Here is a 12,102-nt window from a genome sequence, read left to right as displayed (position 1 = left end):
TTATTAATATTTAATCTAAGATAAAGACCACTCATAAATACAATTGCCCAGAAGAGAATGTAGGGCCAGCGGTAAGCAAGCAAACAGGATTCCATGGTCAGCATAAAGCATGGCTGGAATCAAGTGATGTCTGATTTGCAGCAAGTAACTGCACCTCTCCACCAGCACTCACTCTAGATGGTTAATATAGAGGGTGAAGAGGAAACTGGCAAGGACAGAGCCCCTGCCTCACACCCAGGTTACCCCTGAAAGAGTCAGAGCTTTTTCCACCTAGGACAAATCCTAAGCGTTCCATGATGAACCAAACCGTACTGTGCGAAACACAGTTGAAGGAGCTGGACAGATCCATGAAACCTTGCTTCCGACTGTGCATCTGCTAATTAGGAGGGAAAGATTAAGCCACTGACCTGTCCCTAAACCTCTCCTAAAACCATACTGTATCTCCGCAAAACTGGTCTGTCCTCTGCCAAGTCCACCAATCTAGCCTGCACGAGGCAGCCCAAAACCTTAACCAAAGAGTGTAAAAGGAAAATGGGAAGATAACAGTTAGGGTCATTGCTGTCTACCTTTTTAACAAGCATTAACAAAGTTAATTGGTCCTGCATATAGAAGCGTTATTAGCTTGGCAATGTTTTTTTGCCATGTTGTACACCGGTGTAGCTGCTGTTCAGCATGGATAAAAGTTAGTGGTCTGGACTGTCAGAGTGGAGTGGGGGAGTAGGGTCGCAGAGTGGATTTGATGGAGTACACTGTTGTACAGATGAGGGGAGTAGAGTTCAGTGGCAGAGAGTGTTGTAGAGTGGAGTGTTGAAGAGTGAAGTGGAATGGGAAGACATAGGGTGGAGTGAATTGAGGTAGAGGGCTGGATTGGAATGAAGCAGAGTGGGGTTGATTGGACTAGGGTAGAGTGGGGTGGGTTGAGTGGACTATGGTGTATTGGAGTGGGAGGAATGAACAAGGGTGAGAGACTGGATTGGACTAGGGTGAGTGAACTCAATAGGAGTGATGGGAGTGGGGTGGTTTGGATTGGGAGGGGGTGAGCTGGACTAGAGTGCTCTCCTGCTGGTGAGCCAGGCTCAGGCCTGAGGAGCAGAACAAAGGCTTTCCTGCACAGGAGAGGTATGATCACCTCTCCCTATGTATTAGGTGTCTAAGGGCTAGGGTGGGGTGGCCTCTAAGCACCATCAGACTGCTTTGAAGGGCATATTTGGCACCCTCATTGATTAATCTGGTTTACATCAGTTCAGGAACCCCCAGTTCCCGCTCTGGCACGAAACTACACAAAGGATGGGGAGTGGCCACCCCCCTGTCCAGCTCCTCCCCTAGGGAGGTGCACAGAGCTCTGCCAGGTGGCCACTTGGTTCTGCCATCTTGAAAATAAGATGTGCAGAGGCCCCTGGAAATATCGGTCTGGTTAGGCCAGGTAGATGACATCCCTGACCCCGTCCGATAGGTGTATCACTGCGGAGAGTGACCAACCCCCTTTTAGGTTATTAAAGGGCCCCCTCGCGGGCGGGTCCTCCGATTCATCAAGCAAGACTATTAAAGAAGCTCTCTGCAAGACATATTCTGCTCCTGGTCTCTGGAACTGCTGCTGGTCTTTTCTGGAACCGAACAAACCTGCTTCTGGTGGGAAGGCTTCGATTGCAACATTGTTTCTCCGGATCCTGCAAACATTCTGCAACATACAAGGCTGTGCATCCTCCAGGGTCACAAGGACTTTGCACCAGGAAGCATGAAGGAATTTCCCTTGGAGTGAATGAGTCAATCCCCTGCATCCGCAGGCACCTCAAGACTACGCCAACCAGCTGGTGGGGTCTGATGTCCCCAGACATCTGAAGATCCTGCAACACAGGTGTGAAGTATGTGGTCTCCTCTGGGTCCTGCTTGTCTTCTATCCAAGTTGGGAGACTGTAGGCCTTTGCTCCTGGACTGGCACCCCTGTGCACCACGACTGGTGCATTTGCCAAGGCTTTTGACTCTTCCTCCGGAAGATCTTTAGGCTCTAAGAAGCCCAAGCACTCTGCAGACCGAAGATCAGCTCCTGTCCTGCAACTCCTGTGGTGTGGGACTTCTGTTTTGTTGTGCTGGTAAGGCCTCCTTGTGACACCGTGTCCAGCGTCTGTAGATCACCTGTGGAGCCCCACCAACTTCTTTTGGCCTTCCTGTGTGCTGAAGGGCAGCTCTGACTACCCCTCCTGGGTAGAGTCTCCTGGACCTTGCTGGTCCCCAAAACTCTGAAAACTTCTCTTCTGCTCCGGTTTGCATTTGCCAGTGCTTGTTGGTGACCTGGCTGGTCACTAACCCTCCTGCAATCCAGTGACCGTCGAGGGACAGCTTATATGAGACTCCTGGGCTCTTCTGTAGCTTCTGGAACCCGCAGCTGGACTTTTTCCACTGACTTGCAGGGACTTCATCCTCAGGAGGGTGGGCATTCCCACCTGCACCACCAAAGGGTGCTGGACTCTGATCCTTTCCAATGCGGGTCCTCCAAGTCCGGAATCTGTTGCTGGGTTTCACCGGCCTGGTTTACAGGTCGTGACAGCAGCTAGACAATCCAAGGCATCCACAGTCTTCAGAGAGAGTCCCTTCTTCCCTATGTATCCGGGTCCCTGATGTAGGTACTCCTGTCTACTGGATATCTTTCAATTTATGTGGCAAGAAAAGTCCAGGTAGGGAGTTACAATACTAATAGCTCTAACTCAAGCAAACATGAGACCCACTGCATTGCAAGTGCTTGTTTTACTACATGGTTTGGCCCTCCTCTAGAGCACTGTATATTCTTATGCTATTTCTGGTGGTTATTTTTTGTGTATACTGCATGTAATATCGACAAAGGGAGATATACCCATTTCAGTTTAGTAGTAGTGCTGTAATAAAGTATCCTTTATTTTTGCAACACTTGTGTGGTCCTTTAGTGGGACTCAGTTATTGCCGGACTACTGTGGTATTGCAAGAGCTTCACACTCCTCCTCGATAAGCTTTAGCTGCTTGCCTCAGCTGCCCCTAGAGAACTTCTGCTATCTGGACACACTCACTATCACTAAGAGTTGCTTGGACTCAATATAGGGTGCCACACCACAGGTGTACACCATAAACTGAGCCATCCTCCTACAGGAGGCAATTAAAACTTCAACAGCTTTAACTCCATTTGATATATTGTCTAAGGTTTCTATCAGGCAGCCCTGAAAAGCTTCCAAAACAGCTACTACCTGGGTATTAGAAGCCACTTTAAGCACAGAATAATCAATTAACTGCAAAGTATCGCACACTAAAGGCCCAGCTTGACTGTCATCTTGAGGGCTAACATCAGAAGATGCGCAGGATTAAATAAGCGGGTGACATGAGATGCCTTTCTTTTACTTAAAAGGGGGCTGGGATGCAGAAGAAAGTTATGAGAGGAGAGGAGAGGAAATGAGGGGGGGGGGGGTAAGGTCTCCTGAAGGGGCTACACAGGAGTCGACCACACGTGCAACAAAGACGCCTCCTGAGGGACTGCCATTCTCCTTCACAAACCATTTCCTCTACAGGTCACTAAAGTACACCATGATGGCTAGGGCAGAGTCACGATCGCAGAAGAGGGAAGACAGTGGACTAACACCTCAGTTTATGCCCCCCCATTAGTAGAGACCACTCTTTTACGCCCTTACATGGGTTCTTCTACATACACCCCCATGACACACAACAACAGAGGGCGATTTCAACTCCATCATGGAGCCCATAAACGACACTAACGCTGTGGTATGATAAGCGTACAGATTCTGCCCAGAGACCTGATCAATCATGCCCTAATAATGATATCGCTTAAGCAACTAACGTCTGTGGCCCCACATCGTGAAGACTCAACGCCTGGTGGCAGGTCCAGTCCCGTGCTATGGAAGACACTAACGACTGCCCTGTGAGTACAGATACCATACCAAATGAGAGTAAAGAGATGATAAAATAGGGAAGTCCTGGTGCTCGAAGGGGCGATATCTGAGGCAGAGAGAGGGAGACATATAGGTGACAATACACAGCTTAAACCTGAAATGCTGCACCAGACGCTGCAACAACGGCTTCTGAAGACCGCTGCCCTCACCTTTGCGGTTACCAAATACAAAGTCTATGACATGGGAGACAGAGAGAGCAAGTTACTATCCTGGCTCGCTAACAGGGACTGGGAGCTCAGAACGGTACTTGCCATTGAAACACCAAAGCGCAACAGTATAATGATCCCCCAGGTAAATGCACACGTATTCACAGCCTACTACGCCCAGTTGTATGCAGAATCATCCCCAACCCTAAACCTGGCCAAGGATGAATACCCGATTGTAGAGGACTAACCAGTGCCCAGACTGTCAAATCTTGACAGACAGGCACTAGACGAACTACTGATGGAGGAGAAACTGTAGACAGCCACCCAATCACTCCTGGCAGCCAAAACCCCAGGGCCTACTGGCTACTCACTCACATGTTTCAAGAAGTAAAATGACTGATCTCAATGCTGATGGGGGATGTACACCAAAACCCTAGGCGAACAACCAATATGACCTCTGGGGTGCCACCATATTGTTAATTTTGATGCCCGGGAACCTAAAGGATGAATGCGTGCCGTACAAGCAGATTTCCCCAATTAATTTGGAAGCAATACTCCTTACAAAAAATACTTGCAAATGAGGTACTCAAAGTAATCCATTCGGTGATATACCCAGGCCAGAACAGCTTAATAAGGAAGAGCAGTAGCTAACACTATCTGAGGCGGCTCCACATTACAATAGTCCTAATGGCGAATGCGAGGAAGTGTATGGCCCTATGGTCTAAAGACTTCATGAAAGCCTTTTATTCTCTTGGTTTGTTTTCGATATTATATCGCAGTGCCATACTCTAAACCATGGGGAGAATCAATGAAAATGGGACTCTCTCCCCTGAGTTTGCTACTGGGTGTGGCCCAAGACAGGGTTCACCCGTTATCTCCTCTCCTGTTTGCACTGTTGATAGAACCATTGACAAAATGAATTAGAGATGAAGCAAAACTTAATAGCGCCAGATGGGCAAGTGGCATAAAGGACAGAAACTTCTTATAGACATGCTGGTCTATATTAGCAACCTAGAAACATCGCTACCATGCTTAATGCACATATTAAAGATATATGAGGAAGGATCCGGCTTGCAAGTCAACTAGTCCAAATGCACATACTTTCCTCTCACTGGGGCACAAGATGGCATTCGTGCAACGACCAATCTGCTGTGGGCAGAACACCACTTCAAACGCCTAGGCTTAAATGGCCAACACCAAAGAGAGGGGCTGGGAAAACAACATTGTAGCCTTGGCTACTAAAGTGCAGTGGGACATGGACGGTTGCTAAAACTTCCCTTTGACAATAGCTGGTAAGGGCATGCTAGTTAAGATGATAGTCTTACCCTAAATGCTATACACTTTACAAAATACCCCTATGCCATACCCCTTGCCTTTTTCCATTCACTATAAGCAGGAGTCGTGAATTTCCTTGGGGTGGGAGGGATGAGGTGAAGATTTAAAAACGCTGGCAACATGATGTCGGTACACTAGAAGACCCAATCTGGGAAGAAGTGAAGATGACCCCTAGGATGCTGGCAGACTCAATGCCGTATGCCTCCGGCTTATGTAACTCAAATACTTCCATTTGATATATTATAGCCCTACGATGCTGAACAAAACGAAACCCACCCTTGACCCACACTGCAAAACACAACTGGGCACTTTTTATCACACAATAAGGGAGTACTCGACCATATGAAGGTAATGGTGCAATATTTTTACCACTCTTGACCAGGAGGTTAGGAAACCAGTGATACCTGAACCCAAAATTAACTTTCTGGGGCTAACAGACGAGTGGGGGCTTCAAGGGGAGCTGCAGGGGGTGGGCATGTGTGTTGGGGACGGTGGAGGATTTTGGAAACGGATGCAATAGGCTGCTTTTGGTGGTGGGCCTCCTCCTATCCAAGAGAGATATTGCCTGACACTGGAGAGCCGAAACGCCATCCCCAATGGAAGAATGGTTACGCAGAATGGACTAATGTGACAATGCAATATATAAACCCAGAGCCTGCCCCAAAAAGCAATAAAATTTGTTGGGTCTCAACTGCATATTCCACGAACTGTATGATATGACAATTTAACATACCTTATAAATTCCATAACCTGTATTGGGCTCAGAGAGCGGGATGAACATATTGTATTATATACATAAAGTGTGAACAGTTGTGTATTTTTGCAAAAAAAACAATAGAACATATATATTTAAAAAAATGAAAAAGCTAAATGGCGGTGGTATGTTGGGGAAAATCCTACCCCAAGAGCACATTTAGAGAGCACGAGCAGCTGATTGTGCTCGCTAATTGTGTTCTGTTGCATTTAGCACTATTTCTCGGCACAAAATGCATCCTCACGTCCATTTGGGACACAAGAGGGCATTTTTTGAACTAAGTAACAGCGCTCAACGCAGAATTACTCTTCTTGCATAATTCAAGCGGAATTCTTAGGTAATTACCCATGATTACGCTACACAGAATTACATAAAATAAGCCCAACCCTACTCGAAAGGAGGAGACTTTACTAAAGCCACAAAACATCTTAAATTGCCTAATCTCTAGACTGGGTCTGCGAACCAAGCCAAGGCTTTAAAAAAAAATATATATACAGGGAGTGCAGAATTATTAGGCAAATGAGTATTTTGACCACATCATCCTCTTTATGCATGTTGTCTTACTCCAAGCTGTATAGGCTCGAAAGCCTACTACCAATTAAGCATATTAGGTGATGTGCATCTCTGTAATGAGAAGGGGTGTGGTCTAATGACATCAACACCCTATATCAGGTGTGCATAATTATTAGGCAACTTCCTTTCCTTTGGCAAAATGGGTCAAAAGAAGGACTTGACAGGCTCAGAAAAGTCAAAAATAGTGAGTTATCTTGCAGAGGGATGCAGCACTCTTAAAATTGCAAAGCTTCTGAAGCGTGATCATCGAACAATCAAGCGTTTCATTCAAAATAGTCAACAGGGTCGCAAGAAGCGTGTGGAAAAACCAAGGCGCAAAATAACTGCCCATGAACTGAGAAAAGTCAAGCGTGCAGCTGCCACGATGCCACTTGCCACCAGTTTGGCCATATTTCAGAGCTGCAACATCACTGGAGTGCCCAAAAGCACAAGGTGTGCAATACTCAGAGACATGGCCAAGGTAAGAAAGGCTGAAAGACGACCACCACTGAACAAGACACACAAGCTGAAACGTCAAGACTGGGCCAAGAAATATCTCAAGACTGATTTTTCTAAGGTTTTATGGACTGATGAAATGAGAGTGAGTCTTGATGGGCCAGATGGATGGGCCCGTGGCTGGATTGGTAAAGGGCAGAGAGCTCCAGTCCGACTCAGACGCCAGCAAGGTGGAGGTGGAGTACTGGTTTGGGCTGGTATCATCAAAGATGAGCTTGTGGGGCCTTTTCGGGTTGAGGATGGAGTCAAGCTCAACTCCCAGTCCTACTGCCAGTTCCTGGAAGACACCTTCTTCAAGCAGTGGTACAGGAAGAAGTCTGCATCCTTCAAGAAAAACATGATTTTCATGCAGGACAATGCTCCATCACACGCGTCCAAGTACTCCACAGCGTGGCTGGCAAGAAAGGGTATAAAAGAAGGAAATCTAATGACATGGCCTCCTTGTTCACCTGATCTGAACCCCATTGAGAACCTGTGGTCCATCATCAAATGTGAGATTTACAAGGAGGGAAAACAGTACACCTCTCTGAACAGTGTCTGGGAGGCTGTGGTTGCTGCTGCACGCAATGTTGATGGTGAACAGATCAAAACACTGACAGAATCCATGGATGGCAGGCTTTTGAGTGTCCTTGCAAAGAAAGGTGGCTATATTGGTCACTGATTTGTTTTTGTTTTGTTTTTGAATGTCAGAAATGTATATTTGTGAATGTTGAGATGTTATATTGGTTTCACTGGTAATAATAAATAATTGAAATGGGTATATATTTTTTTTTGTTAAGTTGCCTAATAATTATGCACAGTAATAGTCACCTGCACACACAGATATCCCCCTAACATAGCTAAAACTAAAAACAAACTAAAAACTACTTCCAAAAATATTCAGCTTTGATATTAATGAGTTTTTTGGGTTCATTGAGAACATGGTTGTTGTTCAATAATAAAATTAATCCTCAAAAATACAACTTGCCTAATAATTCTGCACTCCCTGTATATATATATATATATATATATATATATATATATATATATATATATATATATATATATATATATATATATATATATAAATATAATGGCAGTCCATGAGTGATGTCTGGATGCCCTGGGAGGAGTGTGAATTCCGCAACCAGGGGTATTTTTGCTAGGAGTCCATAGTCTCCAGAGCTCTAGCCAGTGTGTCTTTCATATTGAGGCCTGACTGTATCACCTGCTTTGCAGCAGCCTATCCATCAATTATTAGCTCTGTGAAGTGTGCCTGAAGGTCAGATGACAGATTAGGGATATGTCCTTGGGCAGAGCAGAGTCCAGGAAGGCATGCACATAAGGTCTCATTAAGGTAGACGGCATTGAAGGACTAGAGACATACTTCCATCCAAAAACACCTTTTTGGAATATTGTTCCATTTCCTTGGACTACCGGTAAGATGGTGTGGATGAAAAGGATCCTGGAGTATGAGAAGGAACAAGAAGCTTGCACTTTCAGGCTTTCCGGGAATGGATGAGGTGACAAAAACCTGGGTCTCCAGGGGCAAGTTTGACATGGCTGTGGAAGTCGCTGGTTTCGTCCAGGTAGCCACAAGAGATTCAGTCAGTCCTTCATTGAAAGGAAGTAGTGACTCTGTAGAATGGGAGGTAGAATAAAACGTCTGTGAGGATGTAGGATTTTACTTGTAAATGGAAGTTGCAGGTCCAGATTTTCTGCTTATTTTCTTATTACAGAGTGGAATAATGTCACTTAAGTGGGAGGAAGACATTTAGGGGAGAGCAGTTCCCACTTCTTTGGATGTGTTGAGGCCATTTGCATCAAGCCTTTGAAGTATGGATCCATCAGCAGGCATTAAGCACACTCTGCAGGAAGCCAAATCTTCTAGGGTTCTACTTCTCTGAAGAAAATCTCTCTTCAATTAGCCTCTGTGCTTCTCATCTAGAGTGATGGGGCATAAGAGGAAGGGTTTCTGGTTGAGGCAGCATCGCTAGCGTCTTTTGCTATGCCGCCATTGATGCAGTTAACTCCAATAAAGCCGGAAACCTGCTGTCGTCCGACGGCAATGGTAATGAGGTCGGATTAACAACTGGAGGTGATGCCGATTTCAGCACAGACACCAGCGTAATATATACCCAGATCACTTGAGGTAATGGTAGAAAAGGCATAAAAGGGTGCCGACTGGCAGGGGAGAAGAAAAATATCCCAAAGAAAAGGTTCTCTCTCATAGGGACGGTCGGTACACCGGACAGGATCACACCTCTATTAAATACACTGAACATAACGTTTAGGAAAAGTATAGGATCCGTTCCAGGTATGGGAAACTCTGGGTATGGGTGTTCAGATTAGGGGCATGGAGTTCGCACCACAAATGGAACATTGGTTGGGACTGGCATCAGGTTGGATGGAGCCACTGGTGTCTGATCCGCAGAAGCTGAGTCAGATTGCCTTCTATTAGATGCTCCTTGTCCACCGCAGATGACGTGAAGTTGAAGGTCTCTGCGACTTGCTTCTTAAAGTTCAACATCAGGACTTGTGTTTATTTTTCTTATGCTTCTTCTTCGATGATTTTGAAGAATAGGGTGATGGTGCTTTGGATCAAGGTCGAGATTTTCAAAGTCCCCACAGTTCATCCCGTGCTCTGGCCAGGAGGATCTTGACTTCTCGTTCTTTAAGTGCCTTGGGATGCATATGTTTTTACAGGATTCACAGGCAGTAATGTTGTGGTTGGAGCTCATGCACCAGAGACAGATGGTATGAGGGTCCGGGATGGACATCAGACCCTTTCTTGAACCCGGATCATTCTGGACAAAACTGCAGCTAAAAATGTGTAAAACTCAAGAAATTGTTGAAAGATTATAACACTCCTCAGGAGAGTTGAACAGCTCAGGACACGTCAATGGCACACAAAAAAAAGGAACGTCAGCACGCCGACGGGGGAGCTTTATAGCTCCAGTGAAGTCACACGGTGCAGCGTGTGATCTCGTGATGGATCTGGCATCCCCTACCAGCATGGGATAACTATTGCAAAATGTGCAGATCCAGACTAGCACCTGAGATATTCAAAAGGTACGGAATCTGCAGGTAGAAGTATCCATCAGAAACCTCTAGTTAATATGCACAGCTTCAGAAGCTGCAGAAACACAGTGATAGCTTGTCTTAAAGGCAACAATCCACAATTATTACAATTGTACAATTATTATAATTGTACAATTATTACAATTAAACGGCTGATTATTAAGATTTGTAGATTATGCATCCACCTATTTTTTTGGTTTCAGTAAGAAGCTACAGTGCATGCCTTTGTGGTGAATTATTTATCAATAACTAAAACGTGGTTGTTAAAACTACTTGTTGAAACTAGTGTATGTTGAGGGTAATATATATATATATTTTTTTACTTTGGAATTTGAAGCACACAATAGCTTTCGGTTTTAAACTGTATGTATGGTTCCATTTATTAAGGGTTTTATTAACTAATTAATGCATTACAGTTCTGAATTTCAATTTGACTGGCAAAAGTGAGGGAACGTAAGAAAACCTAAGCATGATGAAAAGGACTTTTCTATCTTTGGACTAGAGAAAGATTTCCAATGATAGTTGGCAAGATATTTTTGACAGATGAACTATGTCAACCCAGGAAAGGAGGTCAGAAAAAAAAAAAAAAAAAAAAAAAAAAACCATAAAAAAAAAAATAAAAAAAATCAGGAGATGAACAGGACGCTGGCCAGAATGACAATCAGCACTGATCAGACAGATCTTCTCATTTGTACTGTCTCAGGAGAGAGTGGGTATCACCACAAGGCTTTAAAGCTCCATAAAGTAAAAGAACATCCCACTGCAGAGTTGAATGGCACACGCTTTGCTCAGCCAGAGGCATTAATGCCATCAAGGAAAATAATTCCCTGTAGGGTGTAGGAACTGAGAATGTAGCAGTTATCTAGGGCCAGATGTAGGTAGAAACCAATTTGCGAGTTGCAAATTGCGAGTCCTTCCGACTCGCAATTTGCAACTCGCAAATTGGTATGCAGAAAGGTGTCTCAGACACCTTCTGCGACTCGCTATGGGGTCGCAAAGACCCACCTCATAAATATTTATGAGGTGGGTCGCAGTTTGCGACCCCATTGCGAGTCTAGGCACTCACGGGGATGGTGGCCTGCTGGAGACAGTAGACCACCATGTCCGTGCCTACTTTTAAATAAAGCATTTTTTTTTTTTTCTCGTTGCAGCCCGTTTTCCTTAAAGGAAAACGAGCTGCAAATAGAAAAAAATACCGAAACCTTTTAGTTTCGGTTTTTTTTCCAGAGTACCACTGCCTACTCTGAAAAAACATTATTGTGAGCATTCAAAAAGGGGAACGGGTCCCATGCACTTGAAGTGGATGGTAACTGCGGGTTGATTTGCGACCGCTTTCGCGGTCACAAATCAACCCTACATCACGGTGCGACTCGCAAATAGGTAGGGAACGCACCTTCCTATTTGCGAGACTGAAACACATTTTGCGAGTCAGTACCAACGCGCAATATGTGTTTCAGCATCGCGTGAGGGCATTAGCGTCTCGCAAACTGCGTTTTTCACTGTTTGCGAGGCGCTAATGCCTTCCTACATCTGGCCCCTAGTGTATAGTCCACAAGGACCTTTGTTTTGAGACAAAGCTTTGGTTACATCCCCTCTTCCAACCCAGGGAATGGCTTTAAAGTTTGCCTGACATTTGAATTAAGTGTTTCTCCTGCTTTCCAGGGGAAGAGATAGGAGGAGGAAAGAGATTTGTGGACGAAAGAGGGACACTGACAAATTGGATGCATAAGTTCATACCTTCATAACTCGTGGAAAATAAATTAGAAGTGCCACCTCATCTTTGAAAAAAACAAAATGGTCAGACTACAAT

General features: G+C 45.0%; 1 protein-coding gene across 3 annotated transcripts in view; it reads right to left on the bottom strand.

Annotated features, from left to right (window-relative positions):
- TM9SF1 (transmembrane 9 superfamily member 1) overlaps window positions 1-12,102 on the bottom strand; it is a 105,146-nt gene that overhangs the window by 36,460 nt on the left and 56,584 nt on the right. The gene's annotated exons all lie outside the window — the stretch shown is intronic.

This window comes from Pleurodeles waltl, chromosome 6 (assembly GCF_031143425.1).
Source record: "Pleurodeles waltl isolate 20211129_DDA chromosome 6, aPleWal1.hap1.20221129, whole genome shotgun sequence".
NCBI classification, from domain to species: Eukaryota; Metazoa; Chordata; class Amphibia; order Caudata; family Salamandridae; genus Pleurodeles; species Pleurodeles waltl.
This window is presented reverse-complemented; position numbering and strand designations above follow the sequence as displayed.